We start from the raw sequence: 27745 nt of genomic DNA on the forward strand, positions 1-27745 counted from the left end.
AGTTTTCCCAAGCATTTGAAGAGGAATTAGTCCTGTGTTGCACAAATGAGGACACACACTCACCAGGAAGCCGTGGCAAAAGAGGGCTTTACTTGACACCCGGGGCAGAGCTGTTGTGTTTTGCCTGGTGGGACACCTTTTATCCAAAGTTCACAAATAACGTGCAAGCATTCCTTTGAGATAAAACCAGTGCTCCAAATCAAATTACTGGCGGGGAAAGCTGCCCAGGAGCGCAGGGAAATCTATGCTGTGAAGCGAGAGGCTGGCCCTGGCACCAAGAGTCTCTGGGGTCTGGTATTTGGCGTTCGGAAAGCTTTTGAAGTATCTCCCTGGTCCTGCTGAAAATGCCTTATTATAAGAGGCAAGGCATACTAATTTGGGCCCCGTGCTGCGCTAATGAGTTATACAGCTTCCAAAACGGAGCTGTCGCTCAGGCAGCCTGCTCCGGGTCTCAGCAGAGCTCACCATCCATCCCCGTCCATGGGCGCCTGCCCTCAGCCACGGGCAGTGAGACCTCCAGTACCAAAATCACAAAGTGCCCTGTCCTCCACCCTAGCAGCTTTTCACCAGCCCTGGACCTCCCGCGCTGGAGCGTAGCCAGGAGACTGTCATCCTTCGTCACTGCCTGGGAAAGCACCCGACGGTTTGCACCGCTCAGCACCAGCCCCTCTCCCCGCAGGCAGCCGTGGGCATCCTGGGCAGAAGCAGCCCAGCGCGTCCTGGGACGGGGCAGGGGCTGGCTGCGCTGGGGAGGAGCACCCCACGCATCGTGACCTGCATGAGCATCCCCACGTCCGGGAAGAATAGCTGCCCACCTTGACTGAGAAGCATTTGAAGAAGACAGAGGTGGAGCAGATGATTGCCTGAGGCAAGAGACAGCTTGGCATCCCGGAGCTCTGAGAGCCTAAGCTGCGGGAGAAGCATGGAGGAGGGATCCCAGCCTTTCCCCAAAGGCATTGGCATGTCTCACTGGGGCACAAAGCCCCGATGAAAAACTTCCTGTGACTGGATCGCAAGTGAGAGGTGTTATAGCTATACCACTGTGCCTGGCCACCGATATACAGAGCAACAGGCCGGTGTCAAGGTGTCTGACGGAGGCTGGGGAAGGTGGAGCGAGGGACTTGGCAGGACTACACACCTCCAGTCTGCTTGTTTCACGGCAGGCTTTTTGCTGTTGGCAGTCCACAGCCGTTTCTGAGCTGGCTCTTCCTACCTTGTGTGCCTAAAGCGTGGTGTCCAGGGTAAGCAGAGAGCCAGCTCACCTGCGCTCCGGTTCCCATTAGCTGGCGCTTGATTTCATTTTTTCCAGCTTCACAGATCCTGTGTTTCCTGCGCTGGCTCTCCACGGCCCTGCCCGTGCATCTCAGCATTGAGGTCAGTGTGGATGCTTACAGCAAAGTTGATCCTGCTGAACTCTCCAGCTTCGGTCTGGGAAGAAAAGTACCTTTACTGTTTGGGCACGGCGCTTTGAACCAGAGGTCCTTCCGCCACAGCAGCTCACGACACAGGTTTCCCCGCGTCCTTCCATGCTGGGAAGGAAAATTAGCCATCAGCACCCAAGGAGAGACGCGAGTCAGATTCCTCAGCCTAGAAGAAATCGCTTTCTTAGCCAGAGAATTGAACTAGAGAGAGAAATATTAACTGAATGAAGCATTTCCACTCTTCCAAAGCAAGAATAGGGAGTTTTCTATTAGAAAAAGATACATTTTCTCTTACCTCCTGGCTTGTTAAACTGGGGTGGTTCTGGGCCTCCCATCCATCTGAACAAGAGCCACATGGTTCACCCAGAGGGGACTCCAGAGGGGACCCTGCCATTTCCACTTCCCAGCCACATCACAAGATGGCATCACAGACCTAAAAGCCGAGCCGGCTCTGCTAAGGCTTGGAGATCTTCCCCAGGCCCTGGGGCGTCCAACCCCAGAAGAAGCTGTGGACTTAACCCTGCCTGCTGAGCTCCTCCACCAGATCTCAGCCCCCGACACTTGCTTTTAATCACGGCCCTTTAATGTCAAGGCTGTGCTCGAAGCGCGCGGCGCGCGGAATGAAAAGCTGCCGCCGCCGTTACTCCTGTAACCTGTGAGCCATCTAATTGCACCGATTTAAGCTAGTTATAGTTTTGACAGTTAATGGCATGCAGAGCGCTTTAATCTTGACCTGCAACACCTTCGGCTCTTCCAGGGCCGCCTCTGCCCCCGAGGAGACGCTGCTAATCAGACCGAGCGCTGAAGTAGTTTAAGATGTGGCTGAAGGGAGCCAAGGGCAAATCATGAGCGAAACGCACCCGGCTCCTTTTGTGGCAAAGCACTGTCAAATTTGGAACTGCCTGAGAATGATTTGGGAGAGCGATGGTAAGTCTTTCAATATTTATGGTTCTAAAATCATGCCAAAAAGAGAAAAATGGCTCTTCTTAGATATGTGGGGTTTTTTTTAAAAAAAATGTTTATTTCGATTTAGGTGCATAAATCCCCAGCGCAGTGTGTTATCCCCCTGCTACCTCGCGGGGATGCAGCCTGCCCACCCACGGCATGACCCACAGCCAACGGCCACGGCTCAGCTTGGCCCCACTGCTGAGGAAGCACCAGCCCCACACACTGCCCCATCACCCCAGGCATGAGCACCAGCAACGGCCTTGGCTCACAGGGGACTGCGCTCCCCTTCAGCCCTTGTTGCCACCATCAAAGCAGGCAACGATTTGCCCAGGTCAGGCTACCAAAGCCATGCTCCCTGGCTGGGCAGTTTCTGTTTGCTGAGGGTTATATGCAGCTTGGATCAGCCCCAGGGGACCACCGGCCCCTAATGGCCCTGACCAGCCTCACCTGACACCCCTACGCCCACAGCTCAGCAGCCCCATTTAAGCTCAGCGCCAGAACTTCACTCCTGTCATGAGCGATGCTGCAGGAGGGCTTGGCTCCAACCTGCCTCTGGATGGACCCCTTGGCTCCTGGGAGGACCCTCAGATGTATGTTGTAGCTGTCTCTGTGGACCTATTTTCCAGATGAATGTTGGACTCATGTTGTGGTCATGCCTCTGACCTTGTCCTTGGCTCCTCTCCCCTTGCACCTGGGTGGGTTCTGGACCTGGGTCACCACAAGCTGTGCCTGGCACTGCTGGTGGACCCTGTAACCAGCACCTGGCTGTGCTCAGGCCTGGTGGGACTCTGCCTGCTGGTGAGGATGAGATCTCTGCTGGGGTCATCTTAGCTCCCCTGCCCTTAGGGAGCAGCTGGTCCTTCCTGCTCCCTGCTGGGCCCATCATCCTTTCACAAGAGAGTGAGTATAAAGCCGGTTAATCTCTATGGTAGCCCTGCTCCTTTGGGGACCTTCCTGGGCCCCAGTGGGAGAGAGCAGTCCTGCTGTGATATTCAGTGGCCGCATCAGGAGATGAAGAGGTGCGTCTGGGTTAATGAGGGTGGTGAGCCCCTGGCCCAGGTTGCCCAGAGAAGCTGTAGCTGCCCCTTCCACGGAGGTGTCCAAGGCCAGATTGGACGGGGCTTGGAGCAACCTGGTCTGGTGGGAGGCATCCCTGCCCAGGGCAGGGGGATAGTACTGGATGAGTTTGAAGTTCCCTTCCAACCCAAACCATCCTGTCATTCTGTAATGCGAGGCGTGCTGTTCCTGCATGTGAGTGGGTGCTCCAGGCTTCAGCCACCAGTTGCTCCCTGCAAGAAGCAGCCATGGTCTAACTGCATCTCCTTGCCCAGCCAAGGGCCCTGCAGCCTCCCACCAGGGCATAGCGTTTGCCTGTCTGGATAGATCGGTGGCCGTGCTGTCTCCTGGCATGACAGCTCCCCTGGGGATGGCAGCGGGGCAAGATCTGTTGCTGAGCCGTCTCTGAGGCTGTAGCTGGATGCATCCCTCTGGGCAGCACAGGGAAATGCTGGTCAGGCTGTTCACTGCGGAGCTAGAGAGCAGCTTCCCTTAGCCCAGAGGAAAGAATAATCAAAAAAGGTTATATAAACCCAAACCAGCTTGCTGGAGGGGTGGCTGGACTGGCACCAAGTGCGATGCCACTCAGCATCTGGCTGGGCAGGAGCATCCCTGCCTGCAGCTCCTCTCCCCGGCTCCCTCCAGCCCTGCCTGGGCTTCATCTTGCTGCCAGAGCCTGGCTCTTTTTGTTGCTCAAAATGTGCTCGGGCAGCCTGTGCGGGTCCCCTCTGTTCTCGGCTGAAACTGCTGCAGAGCAATTTCTTTTTCCCTTTTTTCTCTGGCAGAGCCCTGGAGCTCTGCTCCCTTCCCCTGTCCTCCTACTGAGCTCCTCCCTGGCCGAGTCCCCGTCCCTGCTGTCCCCTTCCCCTCCCAGCTCCTATTCAACACCTGTTTTTCTCTTCCCTCTCTCCTCCAGTGCTCCCATCCAGGAGACTGAGTGCAAACTGCAACCTCTGTTACTCAGTGCCCTTCACCTCACAGATCCTAAGCCACTTTCTCAGTGTGACAAATGTGATCTGCTAATCCCGTGGAGGGGATCCCGAGGGACACGAGCCACCTCTGGGATCTGTGGCAGATCTCGTGGCACGGAGCCGCAGGGTCTTGTCTCGGTTGGGAATGTACCAGTGGTAAAGTAGCCGCCTTGCCCCTGAGCGTGGGCATCACAACTCCCTCCTCTCCCCCAGCCCCTCCACCGGGGCTGAATCTTAGGAATTTCCACGTGCGGCAAGGCGAACCAAAGCAGACATCCCTCCTTTTGGTGGTCCACCAGCTCCCTCTTTGGCAAGGCAAAAGCTCTGTGGGGCAAGTGGCCAGGTACAGGATTAAGTACATGGAGGTGTGCTCGCATGGCACCAATCCGAGCGTGCAAGTGGGCTGTTCTGGATCTCTAATTACTCTAAATCATGCTATGATAATAAACCCCAGTTACCGAGCGCTGTTTTGCTGGGGCTGGTTTAATTCTGTGAGGTTTTGTAAAGCCCCAGGGGATTTTAGTGGCGCTGGCAGCGGGAGCAGGGAGGTGTCAGCACGGCCCACGTGTCCTGGGGTCGGGCGGTGGGTACAGAGAAGTGGACACACCAAGAAAAGCACCAGCCCAGCATTTTAGAGTAGAGCTAACTAGAAACAGCTTATCCCATCTGAAAAAAAAAAAAGGGAAAAAATCATTCTTAATTAGGACAGAAACCCCCAGCTAGGCTTTTTTAAAGAGAAAGCCTAAAAATATCATTTTTTGCTTTGATTTGAAAACTATTTCTGCTCTTCAGACTGTAAGATAAAATACATTGGGATTGATGATGCGTTTCACAGCAAAAATATATCCCTTTTCATCTTGAAAATGCTGAAATGGGCTGTTTCAAAATTTTCAACATTCCCCCCCTTTTTTTTTTTTTTCTGGACCCAAAATTTTTAATTTAGCTGAAATGTTCTTTTTTTGAAAGGAAACTCTTGATTACGTTGTGTGTTTTTTTTTTTTTTCCCAACAGCTTTAATTAGAATTAACAATTACAGCTGATTCTGAGCTGGGTGATAAACAGCTGGACTGAATCCACTCCGCAGCCCTCTCTGCTCTGGAACTTCCAAACAAGCTCCCTCACTAGCAGGAGTTTAGCCCACCGCAACATTTTAGCCTTGTCTAGTCACCGGAATTTATTTTTCTTTCTTTTTTTCCCCCTACTCTTTCTCCTCTGAGGATTAGTTTTTACCAGTGCAGCATCTCTAACAGTCAGGGAACTTCACAGCGAGTTGAGATCGCATTGATTTCTCGAGGAAGAAGCCGCATACTAATCTTTCTTATTTTTCTCCCCCGAGAAAGGCAGGTAACAGCTTCAGGAAGGCAGATGGGTTTGTAGATATTATGTTTAGCCGCCGGATGACAGGAGAGCCTGAGGTCTGCGGGACCATCATGGGGTGGGGGGAGTGGAAAAGGAGGCCTCGGCCGCTCTGTTGCGATGTCCGGAGACGAAGCTGGCTGTTGCTGGTAAAGCACGTGGGATTAAAGCAGAATGGGTTAAGCCTGAGACAAGCACTAGGTGAGGATCAGGGGATGGATCAGGCCATCGTCCAGCCAAGAAACAGGCCAGGAAAGGGCGTCCTGCCCAAACCAGGGCCCTGTCAGGCAGCAGGGACCCCTTGCTTGGTGTGCCCAGGGTGATGCTGCTTGTAGGCAGCAGCTCGGGACCCCCAGGGCAAGGGCTTGTTCTGGGCAGCTCTGAATCTGGTGGCGCAAGCTGCCGTGTCCGCTGCCTCGACGCCCCTGCAACAAACCCATCCATTAGCCAGAGGGTTCCCAGGCTGGTGACCACCCCGGTGCCCAGCAGAAAGGTGCTGCAGAGAATCCCAATGGCTTTTTGGGGCCAGAGCCCAGGTCAGAGCCTTCTCAGATGGCATCCCGAAGGTGTGCATGGCGGCCTACCCCATGGTGTGGGGCTGGCGGCTCAGCTCCTGTCCTGCCAGTGATTCCCTCTGTGTCCAGGATGATTTTCATGCCCCCCAGCTCTGTGGGGGCAAGGGATGGAAGGCTGCGGCAGTGCGAATGGAGAGGAAGGGCATGGTGGTGGAGGGGAAGGGAAGTCCAGTTCTGGGCTCCCCTGTTCTAGAAGGACAGGGAACTGCTGGAGAGGGGACAGCAAAGGGCTACCAAGATGCTGAGGGGACTGGAACACCTCTCTGATGAAGAAAGACTGAGGGATTTGGGTCTCTTTAGTCTGGAAAAAAGACAGCTGAGGGGGGACCTTATCAACACTTATCAATACTTCAAGGGAGGGTGTCAGGAGGATGGGGCCAGGCTCTTTTCAGTGGTGCCCAGTGACAGGACAAGGGGTAACAGGCACAAACTTGACCATGGGAAGTTCCATCTCAACATGAGGAGGAACTTCTTTGCTGTAAGGGTGGCAGAGCCCTGGCACAGGCTGCCCAGAGAGGTGGGGGAGTCTCCGTCTCTGGAGACATTCCAACCCCGCCTGGAGGCGTTCCTGTGCCACCTGCTCTGGGTGACCCCGCTCTGGCAGGGGGTTGGACTTCAACCTCTCCCACCTCGCTCCTCCTACTCCCCTGCCAAAGAGTTATTACCATCTCGGACCATCTTGAGATGGTATTAAGCGAGAGGGAGGTTTCTCTATAGAAGTCTCCCTGTGATTAATGGATTAAGAGATTTTGTGAAAATTAAATCCTTTCTTCATACTTCACACTTTCAGTTCTTCAGCTGTTGCTTTTTCCCCTTCTACTTCTGTATCGAAATCCCTGTGGCCTTGCCTTTTGCTGACGTTTTCTCCCCACTGTGACCTTGGAGATGCAACTGGCAGCACCCGCTGCTCTTTGCCACCCAATTTCCCCAAAATCTTCACCCTGCTGCTCCTGGGCCAGAGGCTGCTGAGAGGAGGCTGCTGCGAGCCCGGCTTGTTTGTATATAAACCCAACCCAGGAGAGGGGCTGTAAATGCCTCTTTATTTCCATATTTATCATTGCAGCTCAGATGGATGAGGAATCCAATGGAAAGTTTAGGCGAACCAGAGAGGAAATGAAAAAGTGTCGGTAAGCGGCAGCTGAGCCGAAAGACTGGCAGCCCCGAGGGTTTCCAGCAGCAAAAAGGCTTTCAATTACTGCGCCACGCGGCTGCTCGATAACATCTTCATTTCCCCAGCCGCGCTGCCAGGATGGATGGGGTGGTGGGTCCTCGCTGCGGAGCACCCCGTGCCCTGTCATCTTGTGACCCCTGCTGCAGATGTGCCCAGCTGTTTTCTCAAAGGCTGCAGCTTGGTCATTACAGGGATATGGATCTGAGATCCTTAAAAAAAAAAAAAAAAAAGCACATTTGATCTTGTTGGTGTTTTACAGGGCTGTTTTCTTACAGGTACCGTGAGCAGCAGCAGAATGCGGGTGCCGACGAGCAATAAATATCTCCAGGTAATGAGCATCGGGCTCACTCACTCGTGCCGTGGTGGGAAGGAGTTGCAAAGGCCTTGCTGGACAACTTCAGAGCATCCCACGCAGGGCATTGGTGATGGATGGTGATTTAAAGCCCATTTTTGCAGGGAATAACAGCTCATAACCATCCCCTCTCCTTTAAGCGTGCGACACCGCCGAGATTTATGGTCTCCTTGTTTCCACCTTATGGGAAGTCTTTTATTAATTGTCCCTGTGCTTGCTCCCGAACCTGTGTGTGCTGCGGTGGGGGGATGCTGCAAATGCAGTGGAGTCAAATGCAGTCAGCAGCCAGAGTGGCAGGGATGGGAGCTTCCCAGGAGCTTTCCAAGGATCCCAAACCATCAGCCCTGGGATGGGCTGTCTGCCCGTGGGCCAAGGGAGCCTGGCTCATCCCGGGCCACTCAAATGCAGTCAGCAGCCGGAGTGGCAGGGATGGGAGCTTCCCAGGAGCTTTCCAAGGATCCCAAACAATCAGCCCTGGGATGGGCTGTCTGCCCGCGGGCCAAGGGAGCCTGGCTCATCCCGGGCCGCTCTGCCAGGGCATAACCGGGACTGCAAATCTGTGCCTAGGGCCCTGTGTCCCTGGGGAGGAGGCTAGGGATGGAGCTGCCCCGTCCCCCTTCCGGCACCCCACACTGATAACTTTATTCTTACCTAAATCCTTCCTTGGGCACCTGGAAAGGCTCCTGCTCAGGTCAGTAGAGGTGACTGCTTCTAGAAAGGTTCCCGGGGGACCCTGTAGCCTGCGCAATCCCATCCCGGTCACAGCCAAGCTGGTGGCACTAAAAACTCGATGTTCCCTTCACAGCAGTTATGCACCCCCAGGTCCCTCTGCTCTTGCTACGGGCTTTATTTTCCTCTCCGCTTCTAAATCATTTGTACATGGCTCCCTAGGAAAGCAGCTTTGAATTGATCACCGTTGCCACCTTATCTAATTTAATCGAAACCCGATATCAAACGGGAGCGAGGGAAGCCCGGTGGGAAGCCTGTGTGTGGCAAACCACTTGGCTGTGATGAACAGCGTCGTTAATAACCCGTAATGAAATGCTGGAGTCATCTGGCATTGCCGGGCTCTTGAAATAAGGCAGAGCCTGCCTTCGCTCCTCTGGCTGAAGCCGCTGAGCTCCTACGAGGGCCAAGCTGTCCTGCGGATGGCTTCCAGAGACACAGGAGTCGTCAGGGACTGACAGCCATTGGGGATGCTGAGCTGCGCTGGTGCCGTGTGGGCAGCAGATCACCTGGAAACCCTCGCACTTCAGCCCCCGGCCCTGCTGGCAGAGCCTCCCCGCGCAGGGATGGCCCCTCGGCTCATCACATCACGTTTAGTGCTCCAGAGCCTCCCAGGGACTGACGGCAAAAGCCCTCAGATGAGTAATCTTATTTATTTATTTTTGAGTGGTGAATGAAGTAGCATTTAGGCTGGTGGTGGTGAGGGGCTGCAAGTGGGACCCGTCTGATCCTTATGGCAATGCGGGGAGGCTGATGCTGATGTGGCAGAACTGGTCCCGTAAATTCCCCCAGGTCCCAGAGCGCAAAATGGGTGAGGAAAAAGCATTTTTAAAAGCAAGAAGGTTAACCCTGCAGCTGTGATGCCACACCGTCTTCAAGCCTGGGGTTCACTTCTGTCCTCTCTGGATGCCTCTGCACTGCAAAAATCATCTGCTCTGAACTCAGACTGGGTCGTGACTCGCTTCCTGAGTTGTAAAGATGGGTCGCATCATCTCAGCGTGGGAAGCGGCCGCCGCCAGCTCTCTGGCAGTGGCGGGGCAGGCTGGGAGGTGATGCAGCACGGTGCTGGAGCTGCAGCTTGTTAAACATTTATACCCGCTGGAGCCTGAATTTCATCTAATTTTTTGGAGCTACAGCACAACACAAAAGGCTGAGTGGAAGGAAGGGAGGAAAGGTCAGAGAGGAAAGACATTTCAGACAACAGTCCCCTTCCTGGTGACTGTCTGGTCACAACTCCGTCTATTTTGGTGCAAGCGTGCAGTGCAAAGCCTGGACCCGCTGCCTGGAAACTCGACCTACTGAGTCTCTTGCAGCCTGTGGAGTTTGCTTATTATCCGGGCAAAATACGCCTTTCGTCCCTCATCGTCCTCTGCCCCAGGGATGGGAGCAAACCCATGCTCACCTGGGGTGCCCTGGAAAAGGCTCCCCTGGCTGCCAAAGTGGGTTCTCCTCCCCTGGCATCCTCCTGGGGGAAAATGGTAATCAAACCCTCCTGGTAACAGCAACCTGGCGCAGGAGCCCCATGAACACGTTGCCACGGCTGAGCTGTTGGAGAAGTGGAATGGCCCTGAGGAGGATCCCAAGGAGGGGAGGTGGGCCCAGCCAAGCACGTGGTGGTCCCGGGCACAAGAGAGGGAAAATCTGAATTTCTGATGGCCCAAGAATCACCTCGGAACCACCTCTGCAGCAATTGCACCATCTCACCTCCAGCTCCTGCCTGGGAAGCAGCAGATATTCCTTGAAATCAAATTGTTAGGGCCAGTCACAAAGGCAAGGAAGAGTTTTATCAACTTTATTGTGCCAGTGTGGTGTCAAGCTATTGATCTGGGCTTGTGCTGAGCAAGGGCGAGTTTTGGATCATCCTGCCTGAGGGGAACAAAGCTCTCCCTGCTCTTTTGCTGCTGCTTAGGGGTAGGACTGGTCCACCTCTTCTGGCCCCTTGCCTAGTTCACTGTTAAACTTGTGAAGCTGTCGACCGAGAAGCTGTCAGTGCTGTTTTGCAGGGAATAACCCATTTCTGCAGCCTCAGCTTTTCTGATGTCCTCTTTTGAACAGCTGAGGGCTATTGATAAGGGAAGACCGAGGTCCCCACGGCAGGTATTTGGGGATGCCAGTGGCTCTGGGCTTGCAGGCAGCCTGTGGGAGATGGGCAGCGGTGGCCGGTGGTCTCTGCCGGGGAGTGGGCAGGATCCAGCAGGATGCTCTGCCCAGGGAGATCATGCCCAAATCCCACCCTATGCTCAAAGCTGAGCCGCTTTGAGCAGAGCTTGCCCTTAAAAGAAGATATTTGTACTTAATGCAATTGATTCCTTGTGTTTAAACTCATCTGTTGATGCTGCTGTCCGGGGGCAGAGCGGCCGTTCGCTGCAGCACACGATGCCGCGGGGATCAGCGGCTCTGCGCTCATTAACACTCTGGGCCACTAACGATGCCCAGAAGTGGCTGGAAACAAAGACAACTGAAGTCTGATGGATTAATGCTGCCTCCCACCAATGCAGCCTGCGATCCATCAATTACCTATCTGCTTAGTCCTTTTCTCCATCCTTTTACAATCTAAATAGCACATTTTATAGTCACTACTAAGTGATGTGATCAACATCAATTACCTACTAAAAGAGAATCAAGTCTTGATTTAAAATTAAGTGCTGCATTTTGCCATGTTCTTTATATGTAGCCAACAGAATAATTGCAGTGACATAAAAACTAATTACACAACTCCACAATTAGGCCTCCCTCCTAGTGCTGTGATTGTCTTTAAGTACATTGATGAAAAATTACTCCCAGCCCTAAATTACTCTCTGCACCCATCTTCTCCGATACCTTTGGAAAAAAAAAAACCAAACACCTCCACCCCACCAGATCAAACAGAAGAACTTGAAATGCAAAAGATAATGCATGCAGAGCATGTTTTCTGATCTCTTTGATGTGCGAGCAGTTTCAGACAGCGGGATTAGGCTGGTATCGCCCGGGGATGCAGCAGTGCGATGGACCAAGCATCTCAGCAAGGATTCCAAAACGGCCTGGGGCCGTCACAGGACGGTGAGGCCGGGATGCTGGCACGCCGCCATTAGGCTGTGGCTGGGGAGAAGCTCCTCTTCCCTGTGCCCGGCTGCTGGCTCTGGGTTTGGCGCATGGAGGGGTTTTGTTGCTGCTCCTGCTGTGCCTGAAAGAGAGGGCTCACCGTGGCTCCGGAGAGATGGCTGATCATCCTTGTAGTGCTGTTCCACCTGCCAGAAACAAGGGGAAGAGCTGGATCCAGCTCGCCTGCTCCACTGGCGAAACCACGGCGGGGTTTGGGCAGAGGTGGATGGTTAAGCCCCATCCTGAGCTGGTGGCAACACTGCTCCAGGAGCTGAGAGGGCCCAGAGCCACAAAGGGAAGAGAAGGAAGAGGCTGGAGTACGGCAGCGCTTCCATAGGCCAGGAGTTACATCTTGCTGGAAATCACACAGTTGCCTGAAAAATCATACCATTAAACCCCCAAAATCTGTGGAGGGCTCCTGATGGGCTTTGTGGGTTTTGCTTCTGGATTCCGATTTTGAGGTGCTTATATCCAACCTGGAAAGACTGAAAACATCTCAGTTACTGGAAATGAAAGCTAGGATTTGCTTACAATCAATCTCCTGCCTCCAGGATCTTGGTGGGTGCCGGCAGCAAAGCTGGCGCGGGGGCGAGCGGAGCGGTGGGGACGCTGGCCCAGGGGACAGAGCAGGCATGCAGCTTCCCACCGAGTCCCCTCACACCATGCCATCCTGCCAGTTGTCACTTGCTGTCGCTGAGCATCACTTGCTGTCGCTGAGCATCCTTTGCTGGATAATTAAACATTGCAGGTTTAATTTTGGGGCTGGCAGGGTGTTTTTGGCCATTGCCTCGTGGAGCCCTTGCTGGGGATGAGGGTCGCACAGCTCGTGGCTGTGTTTTTTCTGTCATTTCTGCAATGCTATCACTCAGTGACCAGCCAGGAGAGGGGTGGGAAATGCTTTGGCACTCGATTTTAATCAGCGTGGTGCTGTGAGGTAACGAGGCAGAAGGGACCCGCAGGCTCACGCCTGAAGCAGCCCTGCAGTCCCTGCGCCTTCCAGTCCGGCTTTGTCACCTCCTCTTCAGCACGGTCCAGGGGACGTTAGGTGCCAAGGCTGTGAATTAACACCCTTGTATTTACCTGAGACTTCACCACCTCCCTCAAAAGGTGTGAAAAATAAAGGGGGTGCTGAAGCAGCCGACGGCAGGGAAGATGTGATGTGTAAGGCCAACTACATCTCATGAACTTTGCAAATGTCACCTCCTCCTCCTTCCCCACCACCCGCCTTGGGGGAAGCTCGGGATGCCCCAGCACACAGGTGGAGGCTGGAGCAGGGAAGGCCGACGGGACCAGGCACTGCCTCACTCGTGTCCAGGGGCTCGAGCCTGTCCCCATTCCCCTCCTGGTGCCACCCCAGAGGCAGCTGGGACCGGTGGCTCTGCAGGGCCCAGTGCTCTGAGTCTGCACCCAGACAAGCTGCGGTGCAAGGCCACCATGAAAGAAAGCAGATATTTGGGAAAGCTATTGACTGTTGTTGGTCAGTCAGTGCATTGGTCAGTCAGCTAGTTCGTTGTCAGTCAGTCTGTCGGTTGGTCACTCCATTGTCGGTCAGTCCATTGTTGGTCATAGAATCACAGAACCATAGAATGTGCTGGGTTGGAAGGGACCTCTAAAGGCCATCTAGTCCAACCCCCTGCAGTGAGCAGGGACATCTTCAACTAGATCAGGTTGCTCAGAGCCTCATCCAGCCTGGCCTTGGATGTCTCCAGGGATGGGGCCTCCACCCCCTCTCTGGGCAACCTGGGCCAGTGTCTCACCACCCTCAGTGTAAAGAACTTCTTCCTAATGTCTGATCTAACCCTGCCCTGCTCTAGTTTAAACCATTGCCCCTCGGCCTGTCGCTACATGCCCTTGCAAACAGCCCCTCCCCAGCTTTCCTGGAGCTCCTTCAGGGACTTCCAGTTCTTCAGGGCCTGGAAGGGGCTCCAAGGTCTCCCTGGAGCCTTCTCTTCTCCAGGCTGAACCCCCCCAGCTCTCTCAGCCTGTCCTCCCAGCAGAGGGGCTCCAGCCCTCCCAGCATCTCCGGGGCCTCCTCTGGCCCCGCTCCAACAGGTCCATGTCCTTCTTGTGCTGAGGGCTCCAGAGCTGGACACAGCACTGCAGGTGGGGCCTCAGGAGAGGAGAGCAGAGAGGGAGAATCCCCTCTGGAGCTGCTGGCCACGCTTCTTTTGATGCGGCCCGGGATGCGATTGGCCTTCTGGGCTGCAAGCACACATAATGGTGGTCGGTCAGTCCGTCCGTCTCTCAGAGTGACTAATTTCTTCAGGGCCTGGCACCGCCTCGGCGGGGCTGCCGTCGGCTCCCCGGAACAGGCCGTTTGCCCGCAGCGAGGAGGTCTCCCCGGGGCCCCGCTCCCTCCTGCCCGTCCGGGGACGGGGCCCGGCCCCGCCGGCTGCCGGGCGGTGCCTCACGGGGGGGGCGGGGCCCGAGCGGAGCGTGCGCAGTGCGGAGCGGTGAGTGAGGGCTGCGGCGGGGGGCGCCGCCATGACACCCCCGGCACGGGCTGTTGCTCGGGTCGGGGCCGCACACGGGCTCGGCCGCCGGAGCGTGTCCTGCCGGCGCCCTCGTTCGAGGGGAGCCGGCGGTGAGGCCTTGCCGGGGCGGATGGGGGGGGGTGGGGGTGGGGGTGCTGCCCGCCGCCCTGCTTTCGCACTGAGGGGGCCCGGCTCAGGCTCTGAGGGCGCAGGGCCCCGGGAGCCGGTGCTGGGGTGGAGTGAGGGCGTTTGTGGAGAACCCGGGGGGTTCGGCCTGCCCCGGGCAGGGCTGGGAAGTCAGGGCAGTTGCCTGGGCTGTCGTGTTCCAGAAGTGACTGAAAATCAGGGCCCTGGGGTGGGCACTGACCCATAAAGTGTGGGGCAGGACACCTGGTTAGGGCAGGACCCCTTATACTGAAAGGTTTGAAATACAAATTCAACAAAATGAGAGCAGTTTATGTTCGGCCTTGAGCATGAGGACAGGCTGGGTCACCTCAGGCCCCTTTGCACCTGGGCAGTTGTGGACTAAAAGTGTTCTGGTACCTTTGGCGTAGCTCTGGGACATTAAAATGGATTTTTCTTCAGGCTATGCACTCGGTAACATGAGGCCTGAATTTTAAAACGGTTTAATTATTTTGGTACAAGCTTGCATATGGCTCTCTTGCCAGAGAACTAGTGAAATTACATGTTGCACAAAGCCAGGGAGTGAAAACTGAGCAAATGGGATTTTGTGTATAAACACTATTTGGAATAGTGCCTTAAAATGTTTAACTTCAGTGGTTGACTAACACTCGCATTAGAAGTAATCTTTGACAAATAATCAACACTACCCGCCTCTCAAGATGGCCTAGGTTTACCCTAACAAGTTCTGTAGACACAATTTCTTAGGGGCGAGTTATTTATTTTAACAGTGTTTTGCTGATAGAACTAACCTAGTACAAATATGGCTGAGAGGCAGAAAGTGTGACTTCACTGATACTGTTTAATTTGCTTCCCGAAGCAGTATCATCTGCACAGGCATTTCTGTTGGTAGAGCTGTCTGCGCGGAGAGGCTGCTCCAGCCTACAGCCGTGGTAGGAAACCTTTTAAGTGCAGATAAGTCTCTGCTGTGTTAGAAGCCAATGACACACCCTGTCATTTACTGCACGCGCTACCGCAGTGTTTCTGCCCTCTGTCATCCTTTAGAATTCATTTGTGCTCTGGGAGTAGCATTATTAAGGGATGGACTTCTTTTTTTTTTTCCCCCTCTCTTTTCTTTCCCTCAACCCTACCTTAAAATGACCAGCCTGGACCGTGTTGGTATTTTTCCGCAGCCTCCAAGGCATTTCTATGGTGGAAGCATCCAAAATACTGCCCCAGAAACTTTAATGAGAAGCGCAGCTAACAGGTGAGAGCAGTGTCTGCAGGTTCCTGGGGTCTGCCATCTGTGTGACCACTTATTTACTGCATTTGAAGGGATACAAATGTGTTCTTTTTAAAGAAAGAAGCTGAAAACAGGATATTCCTAACGAGTTGTAAGACTAGCCCTTAAATCCGCTACACCGTCCCCTAAAGCAACACAAGAAGGTGCTACCACCACCTTCTCCTTTTTTACAGTTGAGAAATTGTTTAGCCTGAGTATAAAACACCTGAAAAACTCTCCAGCACCCCCAGACCCTCTCTCTGCTCTTACCTGGCAAGGAAATGGAAGGCTACTTAAATACAGGTGTTGTCAAACTGGGCAGGTGGGGTTAAAATCACAGTGGCTAAACCCTGAGAATTTGCAAGGCAGTGGATTATTGGGATAAATTTAGGGATAATTAGTCAGCCTTTCTACGTGCTAATCCTCTCTGCTACTGACTCCCTCTGTGGCTTTTATAACCCACCTCAGCTCTCTTACCACTCAGCTTTCCCCTCTGAGAAATCGCGTTTAACTTGCACTCATGAAGTAGGTGAATCAGCTTTAATTAAGATTTGTCGAGTGCTTTGTTGATAAGTTCCCCATAAAGCTAGTTATTATTTTTTATTAACACGCAGATATTCTTAGCACCTGAAGTGAAAAATGACACAACACTGGGGATCTTCTGGGAAACAGCCCTGTGAAAGGAGACGGCGCGTGCTAACGAAGGCTTTGTCAAAGCTCTTCTGGCTGTGGTTCACGAGGCAGCTTGCTCCCAAAGCTCTGACTCAAAAAAAAAAAAAAAAAAAAAAAAAAAAATCCTCTCGAGTGACTGGGAAATCTTAAATGTTCCTGGAAGTTAAGCCCTGCTTTTGCATAAAATTTGTAGATCTTGCCCCCTTGCTGGATTTCTCGCACAGCCTTCAGTCGAGGTTTAGTGCAGCTGTGTGTGTATGGCATCAGCTGCGTGGGCACAGCTGCTCTCACCCATTTGAAACACCTTGTTTCAATGATTTCAATTGCTTTCAGCAATCATTGCCTCAAATTATTCTGTCTGGGGTAGGGAGGGCTTGCCCACATAGCTGAGTGGTGACCCTTATGGGCTACGGCCCGTCGCAGGGGTCAGTGGGGCTGTTTGGGGGTAGGAGGGGAGCCTTGTCCAGCCCCACCGGCAGCCAAGGTCACCATCCCTCGCCCTGCAGCGCGTGGGAAGGCTGTCTTCACCACCAAAGTAGCTTGGTGGCAAGTTGAGCTGAAGAGCTTCGTTTATGAAAGGTAATGAAGACGTGAATTGAAACGGTTACGGCTGTGCTTGTTCTGCGTTGCTGTGTGGGTGCCCTTTCAGTAGGATGAGGAGCTCTATTGTATTTTGGGGAAGAGAAGGCTGTTAATTTAGCTCCAAGATAGCACTGCTGTAGCGGTGTAGGAGTGGCCAGATGGAGGATGCTAAATGAAATGCAGGGAAAAGCCTCCTTGTCTGTGCCCCTGTCCTGAGGCCAGGTGAGAGATACTCAGCTCCAGACTGGACAGAGGTGGATGTTAGTGCAGAGCTGGACCAGGGGCAAGTTCCCTCTGGGACTTGATGAAATCCCAGTCTCAGCCTGATACCTCATCTAACTCACCTGTGCAATGACTGAAGCGGGCTGCTGTGTCTCTTGCCTTCAGAGAATGGGGAGACCTTCTTGTAAACAGCTGTTTAGTGCCGACCGAGAGCTGATAATGACCCTGGAGGGAAGCAGGGATGGAGAAACCCTTCAACAGCTGCTACAAGGCTGCACGTTTTACGCTGCTGACTGCTCTGCTTGTTGCCCAGACCCTCTGCAATTTTCTTAGGGGCGTCACTGAGCATGGCCTTCCAGCCCAGAATTAGGAATTTTATGTTCTTAAATCCCAGAAAGATGTTTAGCTCTTTGTTGCTGGAGCTGTGATGTCACAATGCTGACACACGTCGCATTTTTCATCCAGTCCCTGGCTTTCTTTGGTGTTACCTGTGTCCAGAGAGCTTTCCCTCGTGCTGTATTTGTGTGCTTGATCTTTGTTTTTTGCTGTTTCCAAGTGCGGTTCTTTGCATTGCTTTCCTTGCTTTTTGTTTTATTGATTCGTGGGTTTTTTTGGAACTTGTCTTCATTTTATCAATTCTGATCACGACCTCCAGAGTGTTTCTAGCTCTTAACTGTTGGGCATCCTTTCAGGTTTTATAAAAGTACTTTCTCTTTCATCGTTTGAGCCATTAATGAAAAGGATGAATAGAAGCAGACCTGGACTGAGCTCCAGGGGCCTATATGTGAGGTTTTCTCCCGTTGTGACAGGGAATCGTTGATAGCTACCCCTGAAGTGTGCATGGGGGGGAGTCGCTTTGGTTTTTTCTTTTTCTTGGTTAGTGATGAGTGCTGTGCCTTGTTAAGGTGAGCTCGCCTGGTCCGAGTTCCTCTGGTTTGCCTGAGAGCGTCAGATGGATGGAGTAAAAAGCCTTGCTTTAACGCTGTTGTGCTGCTCGGAGGTGTATCACACAGATCTCTGTAGAGGGGGATTTGTGCCCCATTTCTGAAGACTTGGGTGATTTCTGAAAGCTTTCATGAACCTCATTTAACTGGAGCTTCTCGCTGGTGCTCGATAGGATTAGCATTGCTCAGAGGCAGTCCTCTGGTCGTTCAGCCCTGCTTTGCACCAAGAGCTCCCCAGGTGTCTTTGCTTTGGTCACAGAGGGGTATGGATGGGGGGAATTTGTGCCTGTAGTGTCCTGTTCCCCTTTGTTTCTCTGTCACTCTGCCCTCAGTGAGAGTTAGGCTTGTCTGTATGTGACTAAGGTAGGAAAAATATATATTTCTGCTCAAGCAATTTGAAGTTCCTCGTGTGATTGCTCTGTTCTAGGAAAAAAAAATTACTTGCTCTGGAAAAATTAATTACACTCATTTTTATCCCCAAATAGTGTGTCGTTGTGGGAGCAGTTGCAGGATACCTCGTTCCACCAGAGCTCCGCCAGTCACCTTCTCAGCGCGAACTAAGCTTAAGGAAGAGGAGTTGCTTGAACTGAAATACATTTAACTGGAGAAAACGTCACTGTCCAAGCAGGAGCAGCTCTGACTGCCTCTGAGTTCTGTAAGTACTGAGCTGCTGTGTTCAGTTTTTTGAATTTTAAGAGGTTGATCCTTTTCCGAAGTGCACTTCTGGCCACTATGCCACCTTTCTTTGCACATCGGTATAACTGTGGGGTGAAATTTGGGCCCCGCTGAATTCAAGGGCAACACAGGTTTCCTCTGTGGTTTTTATCTCTTCCACCTCTCAAGGCTGGTAACTTGAGGTACTCGGCCACAGCTGTTTGCTCAGGCTGTGCTTCAAGGACACCATCAATGGAAGAGAGAAGCTGTGCCCTGTTTGTTCTCCTTTGTTGGTCCACGGCTGATAGTGGTTGTCCTGACCAAATTTCAGTTCCAGGCAAGAAAATTCAGCCTCCTTAAAGCATTCCTGTGGCTTCTGTTGGATTCTTCCTTACTTCTCTCTGAGGGGCTGCGTGCTGTAGTTAAATACTGGTAGAAAGGTTGTGTTCCCTTCTGGATTACGGCTGAATCTCGGTGGTGGATAAATCCTGAGTCCAGTCTGCAAAGCCCTTCGGGCTTCATGGGATGCAAGAAGCTGTATTTTATTCCAGATGTGCGTTTGCTGATAATTCTATAGGATTTTCAGTGAGCAGGTTCTAAGAGTCCTGATTATACTGGTTCTCTGCACAGTCAGACTCTTTGCCCAAATAATTCAAAAGCCTGCAGCAGGGAGAGGTAAAGGAAGGTGGAAGGATGATTTAGAAACCGCTGGGTCACTGGAATAGGTGGGAAGAAGATGCATATGTTGATCTGAAGGAGATACCACGCCAGGTATGTGTCTTTAAGCATCTGAAGAAAAGTTGGGATTTTTTTAACAGCTGCCTACTTTAAGCCCAAATAGTTTCTTTAATGAGAATTTTTAAAGGTTTAACTGTTAATTTTAGAATTTTTATTTCAAGCATGCTTCCATAAAATTAACTTTTTCAACGCAGAACACTTTAATGTCTTCCGTGTTGGTGCTCATTTGCAAGAAATCTATGCGCAATTATTTCTTATGTACCAGTTAAATCTATCAGCCAACAGATGTCAAGTGTAGCAAAAATGCTATAATAATATTATGGTCTAATAATAGTTATAATGATTCTAATTACCTGGCGCGGCTTTTAAGAGAGACAGACTTGGAAATTAGTGCAAAGGAGATGTTTAACCTTGAACTGCAGAAGCAGGGCACTTTCAGAGGTGTCTGGGCTGTGCCCCCTCCTCTTTACTGGACATCCCATTCCCTTTATTTCCTTCAGCAAACTGGGAGTAGCAGTCTGGTCTGTTTTAAATGTTCAAACCTCATTCTTGGTATGTTCAGAGGTGGAGAAGAGTGCTGGCGAGATGTCGATGAGCACGTTTCTTGAAATACCTGTGAATGTAGCCCGGTCATTTTTAACCTTGCACTGCAGTCTAGCCGCCCTGGTTTTGGCGTGCTCCTGCTGCCTGATTACAGTGCGCACAGATTGCTCTCACCTCGGGAAGGCTGCGGGAGGCTCAGCAATCTTCATCTTTTACCAAGCCGGTTGTGCTGCTTTTAAGTGGCAAAGCCTCCCTAAGACAGCCTGGAAAGCACAAAGCCAGCCTGAATCTGCCCTGAGCGCTGCCGGGCAGCTTTCACGCTGTCCGCTGATGGGAGAGCAGGTGTGGAGGTGTGCGGGTGAATGGGTGTGAATTGTTGATCCCGATGGAGGTTTTGACGTGGGATGCTTTGGCGTGGGAGGTGAGGAGGGCATGTCAGCAGTTAGGAGTCGGCCCCTTGCTGGTGCAGGGCTGCTGCGCTTGCTTTGCCTTCGGCAGCTTGGACCCACACAGCCTTGTCGGAGTCTTCTTCCCCAGTGCAGAAAGGATGCTCTGTGTGCCAGCTCTGTTATGTCACTCCAAATGCCCCTCTGCCGCAGTATTTTTCCTTAGGAAGGATCCTGGCCTGCATTTTCTATATTCCGGTGGCTTTTGCGCAACCTTACTATTTGCTGTGTAGGGTCTTGGGGTCCCAGTGCTCATTATTTGTAGGACCGATAAGGCGATGCATAACGCGATGCCCCTTGCCGCAGGTATTTGTTTTGATTTTTGTGACGTGCAGTTGGTGAGAAGTCCCTGATACACAGGGAAGAATCCTTTCTGCAGAGGAAACCCTGCATAGGCTGGAAGTTGACAGCTTTCAATGATTATATGCCAGGCTGAACGTTTTTCCTCTAAATAATAGATTCACATGCTGATGAGAACTCAGCAGGACCTACGGGAATTCTGCTGTCAGTGGCTGGTCCCTGGCATGGGCAGCAGCTGTGAATCTTTTTCCATCTTCCTGTAAAATGGATCTGGAGGTGCCCTTGCAAGGTTTTCTTCTTCATTTCCAGCCTGCTTGTAGGCCAGCGCGCTCCGCTTCTCGCAAAAGCCCTGCCTTCCAGCGCTGCTCATGCAGCCCACTTTTCTCCGGGGCTCACACCGATGAGAGCTCTGCCATCTTCAGCCTTCTTTTTTGGGGGGGAGGTTTGCCTTCTTGCTGGAGTTGGTACCTCCATTGGTGCATCACCATGGAGATGGGACCGTAAGAGCTGCAGGACACAGCCTTTTCCAGGCTCACATGAAGAAGGATGCGGTAATGGGCTACACTTGTTTAGGGAAAATGATTTCTTGGAGTAAATAATTTGTCAAAGAACACTTGGCATCACCCCAGATGCTATTGAGGAAAAGACAAATCTTGGATCTCTTCAAGCCTGAGCTGTGAGGCTCATGTAATATTCACTTGCTTTTTAACATGCTGCTTTGCTTTGTTCAACGTCAGGCATGGCTGCTACGACTGACGCTGACTCACTAACCTGCTTGTGCTTTTACTTACCCTGAGAAACCCAAAGCTTCCTTTGTTTTTCTCCTCCCTGTCAATATTAGCACTATGTTTCTCCTCCTGCCACAAGAGCACCACAATCTGGACAAGAGTCCAGATTTTCTGGGTCGGTTGCAAGGGTATGCTTCCTATGACTGGTGCGGCTCTGGCCAGGTTTCCAAAGGACGCAAAGGGTGCTCAAGTGCATTGAGCTTTCCTGCACGCGGAGGAGTGCAGGCACCTCGCCGGCGTGGCAGACTGTGTCAGCGCACCCCAGACCCCGAATGAGCTCATGCTGACATTCTTGGAGGTTTGGGGATGCTGCCCCTTCTGCTCACCTGGCACTGGCGCGCTCTTTCTTCGTCTAGTTTCTGGTACATGGAGAACCGTCTCGACAAGGTCTAGAAGAGCCCTCTGGCACCTCTCTGCCTCATTGCCTCCATGTCTCATTTCAGATTTCATCTGTAAACATCTCTTTGCCCTTGCTAAATGCTGTGTCTCTTAATTTCTCTCTGCAAGAGTATTATTTAATTTGTAAATGTTTTAGGACGTTATTTGAAAAATATGATATGAAGCTGTATTTCATTTACTGTAATGATCCACTAATGCGGGCATATTTCAAAGGCAGGCTATGCAGTACTGTGGCGTTTAATTAAATTTTGTTTTTCATGTAAGCATCAATAGACAGACAATAACAAATGGTGGACAATATGCATACAGAACAAAGCCACTCCATTTTCTTTTCCAAGACTGTGGAATTGAAAAAGTATAGCCTTGAAAATGTACTCGGCCTGCTCACGGCTGCTGCTTTAGTGCAGTTACTCACTTTAGGGCGAGTTTTTTCTTCTTACACCGACTTACTTAATTTTCCTGATCTCTTCCTGCCCACAAAATAAACTGTTACGCTACGGAGAATTTCCGGCAGGAGCCTTGGGTGATCTAAGTTCTGCTGCAAGCTCTGGACTTAGTTTTGAATATTGCGTTGTGGCTTATTGCATTTTGGCTTGTAGAGATGGGTCCTCATTGGGGTTACAAAACCGAAGGCTGGCTATGAGGTTCTCGTTCCTTCGGTGGGAAATGCCTGTTTGCGGTGGCTGGTTGTGACGTGTGCCAGCCCCGGTGCAGGGAGGTTGCAGGGAGGTAAAAATGTTGTTGCATCTGGCATTGTTGTACCCAAATCAAGAATAAGCAAGTGGCTCTTGAGTGCGTTTCGTTCCTTTTCTTCCAGCAAGCATGGGGTAATCAAGTACAAAATGTATGCGGAGAAGCTTGGAAAGTCTGTTCAACAGCAGCGGGAAGCTGTTGGAAATCGTAATGGCACTCATAAGGGTGGCACTTCTACAAGTTTTCTAGGGGTAAAGAAATTCATCGGTGATGATGTAAATGGCCTCCTTTGTATGGGTTTGTGCCGAGCATGGCTGGAGGAGCAGAGTGAGATTGGTGGCTGGAGCATCAGTGAGTTCTGGCTGGTTTCTGGTGGCTAGCGTGGGTTTTGTTCTCTCTTGGTGTTTGGGAAATTTTCCATTGTTGAGAAACGTAACCAGAATTTGATAAGGAAATCAGTGCGGGTACCCTGGACTCCCGCAGCACTGCAGCCCTTTGATTTCTTTCTGAAATCTCTCCAAGGCAGAGAGCTGAAAAAAAGGTAAATTTTTCAGGAGGACCCCCTGCCCTCCATTCGGAGAGTTCAAGCCGTGTCCTGGGTTGATGCCTAAAGCTTTGCCTGCTTAACCTGACTGCAAATGGATCCCAGGCTGGGGCAGCGGGGTGCCTGGGGGCGAGGGCTGGCTGGGCATGGTGCTGGCTGTGCTCACCGCCAGCTGACCTGGCGTGGGTCACTGTCCAAAGAGCTGTTGGGTGGAAATTGGAGTGCGTAAAGCCTGGGAGAGGCTGTGGGAACCTGGCTCTTGACTTGCCTCTCTGCAGCTGTAAGTGCCTGAAAAGCATCGCTGTAAATGACAGACTTGTGTCTGCTAACCTCCTCCTCCATGAGATCTCGGTTTAACACTTCCTGCGTTGCAGTAACAGCCTGTGTTTTGCTCCGTGCTGGAAAGCAGCGCCACGAATACTTTACAGCTCTCCTGGTGCATGTACTGGCTGATAGTGTTTTCTGCTCGGGATGAGATGCTCGTAGGAAACAACAATCCTGTCCAAGTAAGGCTGGCAAGACGGTGTCCTGTGCTTGATGCCAGTCCCTGTGGCTGGAGAGGAGTCCTGATACAGATAAAATGGTGTCTAAATATAACTGGTCATGAAGCATCAGATGCTCTTTAAATAAATTCTGGAAAAAAAATCCCACGCAGCTGAGGTTTGTGCTGGTACTACCAATACCAAGGGGAATGCCCTGTGCCTGCTGCCTTGTTCTTCCCATGTTCCTTGCTTTCAGCTGCCAGGTTTTCCCTTTTCTCACTTCTTTTTGTTGATGTGTAGTGTCCCTCAAGGCTCTGTTGCTGGGTTTTGGGGCAGGCAGCTGCTTTTTGGTGACTTGAGGCAACATCTGCTTCTCTTGGCCTTCCTTTGGATCTCCTGCCTTTCTCCCATTTGCTCTGGCTTTCCGATAAGCTAACCTCCTCTGTGGGCGAGTCAAGCTTCCCATCCAGGAATCTCAGGCCTCTTGCAAACAAATTTTTCAGGGGCCATTATTCATCTTCTGTGGAAGGAGCGGTTTTCCTGGCTGTGGTGGTGCTCAGGTGGCTGACCCCAGGTGAAGCACGCTGGCATCTGGAACATCTGGAGCCAGCGGCTGAGCCCTGGGCTGAGGGATTTGCCCTCTCTGCAGACCAGTAAGCGCTTGAGCCTGGTGTTTGCAGGAGCAGGTGAGTGATAGGCGTTCCCCACAGTACAGACTGGCATGATTAAATCTTGTAGATGTGCCCAGAGCAGGTTTAGGGGCTTGTTTTCCTGCCCAGTGGGAAACAGAGAGAGAATGATGTGCCCTGCTGCAGAGCCAGCACTGAGGAGTCCAGGCCTGAATGGTTCTTGCAGGACCATACAGCAAACGGGGGACCCAGGAGGGGCCTAAACACAACGTCTGGGATGACGTGAGCCCAGGGCATGGGCTGTGACAGTGCTCGGGAATGAACCAAAAAAAAGGCTCTAGGATTATTCGAAAGAAAAAGAAAAGTAATCTGTAGCTCAGCTTTTGGGTAATTTGCTTCTAGTGAGAGAGCGTGAGGCTGGCTGGGAGAGGAGGAGCACTTGCTCAGACGGATGATAATCCATCGCAGCACGTTACCACGCCAAGGCTCTTTGACAAACATTAGCCTTCTTAATGCCTCCCTAGGATGAGCGAGATGCTGCGCCGCTAGATGAGGAACGTGAAGTTTCTGGACTACAAGGAGCTTCAGCCCAGAGCGATAATTTAAACACCAAATTCTTTTTAATAATGGATATTGTTGATGGCTGCCGTGTATGGGTGTGCTGCACAGGAACAGATTGCGTTGTACTGATGTGTTTTAAAAATGAAAAGTGTGCTGGTCTTTGTAAGCGCTTAGGTCTGACACCAGCCAGCTAGGTTTCTTGGATTTCTCCTTTGGAGTTTGGCAGCCGTCTGCTTCAGGGAGTACAGTGGTCTCAAAAGAGTTTATTTGATCTGACACATGACAAATTGTTTCTGCTGGCGGGTACTTCAGGCGCAGTCTGTTAGCTGGCAGCCGTGGCTTTGCGGGCACCGGGGAAGTTGGGGAAGGCAAGCCTGCCCTCCTCCTCCTCTTAGAAAGTGTTAACGGAGGGAGCGTGGCTTTAGCCCACCTCCCATTCCAGCCTCCTTTTTGCCGGTTGTTAAATTGTGCTATTTGCATAGATTATTAATGTTGCTTATGTGCTGGGGGTCCCTGCAGACGCTCGTTGTGTCTCTCGTTGTGCTTCGGTGTGCGGGGCAGAAGAGGAGAGCTTGCTTTTCTGGAACCGGACCCAGTTGCCATTAAAGATGCTTTGTTAAGTTGCCTTTTTTTTAGGGCACCCTTTTAACTCTGTAACGAGGAGTGGAATATTACATTCCTCAGCAGAATAAAAAGTACACGTCCCCTGTGAGATACTGTAAATACATTTTATCTATTCTATTACCTGCATTTTCGAGAATATGTCCCCTAAGCATTTTAATCTTGTTTTCCAGAGTTGTCTCAGGGTGAGGAATCGCTCTTATTTGCAACTTTGGGAATAATTACTGTGTTCATTAATTTCTTCTCTTTCCTGCTGTCCATCTATTATTGCTTCCAAGAGGGGGGAAAAAAAACCTCTCTGTAAATCTCCACCGAAACAGGACTGGCTGCTTGATTAGAAGGAGAGTTATGTGCGCTAGAAATATGTTTGTGAGAGAGCATCTCATAGCCGTGCGTTTGGACGGACCCACCGACGTGTGCTGGTTCCTCCAGTGCCGTTCGAAAGCACTTAGCCGCATAGAGCCCGCCAGATGCCCGGGCTGGCTTGGCGCTCCTTACCCTATGATTAAAGAAGAAAGCACCACAGGCAGCATGTTTCTGGGCAGTCGTGGCACACCTGGAGCACTGTGATGAGGCAGGAGGCTGAAGGTCAGGTCTGCTCAGCCACCCGAGCGATGCTTTGCCTCCTGAAGTGCTTTGCCTGCAGTGCCTGGTTGCTGTTATGAAATAGAAATTAGACAGGACAATAAGGAAAGCCGTTCATCAGCTGGTCCTCCTTTGTCCAGCAACTAAAAGCCAGTTCAGAGATTTTTTTGTGGAAGCGCTGTTTGCTCTGGTCCTTTTTTTTTTTTTTGCTCTTTCTTTAAGTACAGAGTGAAAAGAGCTGGAGACTGGCGGCCACTGTAATTATTATTTCTTCCTGAGTAACAGAATTAATGTGCTATTTAATGCATAAATGACAGGGTCCTTGCCTCGGAAAAAATATGTGGCTTGACCCTGATGCTGCAAACCCTTCTACATGTGAGTAACCGTCCCTGCCTGGTTCTGGGTGCACTGAGATTTCTCAGTCCCTGGATTGGGGTCGGTGCCAAAACTTGTCTCGATGTGTGATGTCTGCGGTCACTGGAAGTCGCTGTGCAGGCTGTCATTGGAACAGCCTTGGTACGCGTGGCACCTTTATTTAAATGGCAGCTGCTGTAGAAGCTTTGCAGAATAGTGTGGCCATCATGTGCTAAAATCTGCTTGCAGCAGGGGACAGCTGAAGTCTGTGGTCCTTATTGGAGAAGCCCCCTCCTTGGAAATGGGGCCTGGCAGTCCTGTGACGGACTTGCCACCTCCCTGCCTCGTGTGGCAAGATGAGGCTGTGGCACCACCAGGATGGAGAGGAAGCTGAAAATCACTCCTTTGGCGGCTGCTTCTCGCTGCTTGGGTGCGTTGTGTGGTGTTTGCAGAGGCAGCAGATGCAGTGACAGCCAGGATTGCCAAAGAAAGGACCATTCAGGGACTGGTGCTGCTCAGCTACTGAGATATGCCAGTCCATGAAATGGCTTTTTATAGGTATCCTCTAAGAAAAGGATGTTCCTTTTAAGTGGCTGGGTCTCCTGCCCTTGGTCCAAGCTCAAGATGAGAAACAGTGCGTCTTTTCTTTTGGACTGAAGGGTGCTGAGGTTGCGAACACAGTCGTTGTCCCTGGGAAGAGAAAATCACAACGGAAAACCACTCACTTCTGGTCGCACCTCTGTTTTCCTCCTTCCTCAGTCTAGGTTTTGGGCCGCTGTGGCTGAGGGGCAGCGGGACGAGCTAAGGTACTGCTTCTGCTTGAACCCCACGGCTCTGAAGAGCAGTGGGCACAGCGACGGGGCTCAGGAGGGACCTGTGGGCTGGGAGCAGTCCTACCGCTTGGAAGGTTTACTACTTCTCTGAGTCTCTCTCCGTGACCCTTCATTGTGCACACCTATAAGGCCCAGACTTGCAGTTCAAAGGTGCGTAGTGAAGCGGTTGCATGAGCCTTCCCTGCGGAGAGGAGCCACGTGGACCTTGCAGCCCTTGGGTGTGGTGACCAATGCAACTGTTAACACGCCCAGGGTCCTGTAGTGGCTAAGGCATTTACAGAAATGCTGTTTCATAACCTCTGCTGGGATTCGTGAGACGTACAGAGGCAGGTTCCCTGATTTGTCACAGTGTCATAAGGATTTAAGGTTGAGGAGCTCTTTGAAGCACCAATATAGCCTGTTCTGCCATGACAAGGTGGAGATGAGCGCCAGCATGACTTTTCTTCCCCAAGGAAAACGCTCTTTTGCACAGATCACAAGCTGTGGTTCTGCTGCTGTTTGAAGAGACCAGACGAATCGCAGAGACGGACGCTCTGTGCAACATCAAAGTCTGCCCGTCTGAAGCCGAGATGCTCAGGAACTCCATCTCGGCATCCTTCATGTCTAGGCAGCAAAAGGAAAG

The 27745-nt window shown here is 51.8% G+C and overlaps 1 protein-coding gene across 5 annotated transcripts in view; it reads left to right on the forward strand.

The window, feature by feature from the left end:
• Nucleotides 1–14036: 14036 nt before the first annotated feature.
• Nucleotides 14037–27745, forward strand: part of SIL1 (SIL1 nucleotide exchange factor) — a 99213-nt gene continuing 85504 nt past the window's right edge. The window contains exons 1-3 of one of the 5 annotated variants that reach the window (XM_063348840.1): nt 14095–14110; nt 15445–15518; nt 18439–18608. The gene's annotated coding sequence lies outside the window, so the exon portion shown is untranslated. Of the gene's footprint in view, nt 14111–14299; nt 15519–18438; nt 18609–27745 lie in introns of those variants that run through there. The other 4 variants (XM_063348839.1, XM_063348838.1, XM_063348837.1 and 1 more) reach the window with 4 other exon arrangements.

Source organism: Chroicocephalus ridibundus, chromosome 11 (assembly GCF_963924245.1).
Source record: "Chroicocephalus ridibundus chromosome 11, bChrRid1.1, whole genome shotgun sequence".
NCBI lineage: Eukaryota > Metazoa > Chordata > Aves > Charadriiformes > Laridae > Chroicocephalus > Chroicocephalus ridibundus.